This window comes from Dermacentor silvarum, chromosome 9, assembly GCF_013339745.2.
Source record: "Dermacentor silvarum isolate Dsil-2018 chromosome 9, BIME_Dsil_1.4, whole genome shotgun sequence".
NCBI lineage: Eukaryota > Metazoa > Arthropoda > Arachnida > Ixodida > Ixodidae > Dermacentor > Dermacentor silvarum.
Window position 1 is genome coordinate 20,706,910 of NC_051162.1, and position 1,643 is coordinate 20,708,552.

General features: G+C 49.8%; 1 non-coding gene across 1 annotated transcript; it reads left to right on the top strand.

Moving 5' to 3' along the window:
- The first annotated feature begins 956 nt into the window (after positions 1–956).
- Positions 957–1,028, top strand: Trnag-ucc (transfer RNA glycine (anticodon UCC)). Its single transcript has one exon. It is a non-coding gene; the product is annotated as a tRNA-Gly (tRNA).
- Positions 1,029–1,643: the final 615 nt, after the last annotated feature.

The window sequence follows — 1,643 nt, forward strand, 5'->3', positions numbered from 1 at the left end:
GGTTCAATCTCGCGCGCGCGAGTGAGAAAGGCGGGGCGGAAGTGCACTTCTTCTGTCGTGCGTCAGGCACGGGGAGGAGGTGAGGGGTGAGGGGAGGGGGGGAGCGTGCTGTAGTGCGGTGGCCGCTGCTTACGGCGCGGTCACGTGGACGCCGTATCTTGAAAGCGATCTGCGACGTGTAAAAAGTTCGCGACCGCGCGGGCTTCATCTTTGAAGCGATCTGCGATGGGACAAAGTGCAACTAGTGCCGGTAGCTTCGTACGCGCTGTGCTTTCGACGGTTAGTTTGCTCTGAAGCGACAGATGGCACGAAAGTCAATTCTCTCGCGGCTGCCGCCGCGCCTCCTCACTCCAGCGTTTTGACAGCGAGCTTCCGCGGTCATCGAGCTAGATGTGTTCACGTTTACCTGTGCGCGTGTGACACCGTGCTTGCTAATTTAGTTCGTAAGCGAATGTTTCCGAGTTTACACGGCCGATAAAGCTACTATACTTAGTATACTTGCCTACTAATTTGTTATCGCAATCGATTCTTCGCCTTTCGGGGGAAACTGCGACCTTTTCTTTATATTGTCTTGCGCAGTTACTCGCTTTTTGGTGCAAGCTGCGAAGGCTGTTCAACAATTCTACGATGGGAGTAAAAAAACAAACCAGTGTTAACGCTCAAGCTCGCGCGCACAAGCGAAGACCTTGTTTGCAAGGCCCATCGCTTATTTCATTGTCCAGCTGTACACCCCACTGCGATAACAAAATGGAACGAACAAGACAGTCGCAATGCACGCAGCGTGCATTGTAACAAGTGCCTGTTGCATTGCTGCGGCGTCATTTCGGCCGAGTCGGTCCTTTTTATGGCGCCGACCTGCTTCCTCTTTCTCTCGCCTACGGAGAAGGTCTCCTCCCACTGTAGCTCTAAATATATCCAACCTATATAAGCCTTTGCCGTGAAGTCGTACAACGGTGGCGTCGGTGGTATAGTGGTTAGCATAGCTGCCTTCCAAGCAGTTGACCCGGGTTCGATTCCCGGCCGACGCAAAATTTTTTTCTGGTCATGTTTTATTGTGTAATTTTATTTGTTTTCGTGGAAAGTAAGTGGTATCACTAAGTAGCAGTCACCGGGGTTACATTTCGGTCTTGTTGTGAGCATGTTGTCGTTGTTCTGGATAAGGTGAGATAGCACTGTAATATTGAGCTGTAAAAAATTATCAAATTCTCAGCATTGACGTGCGAGAACCACGATATCATTATGAGGCACGCTGTAGTGGAGGTGCGGTTTATGTTTTACAATGGCTAAATGAACCACTGTCAGTGACTTTGTAAATCATCCAGTCTATCTCGCTAGTCTAGCTATCAAGATATACAGCAAGGGAGTTCCTCTTCTTGTCGTCTTTTTCTTTTCTTCTTTTTGTTTGTTTGTTGGAGAACGTAATCGATATGTGCTACACTTAGCAAACTATAGGATAATTTAAGCCACAGCTCGCAACTCACACAAAAAAGCAACAGTGGGCAAAAGTCAAAGTGCAATGAAAGCGGCAGCACCCGCCGTGGTGGCGTAGGGACTTTGGCGTTCCGGCTGCTAAGCCCGAGGGGGCGGGATCGAAGCCCTGCCGTGGCGACCGCATTTCGATGGGGGCGGAATGCAAAAATGGT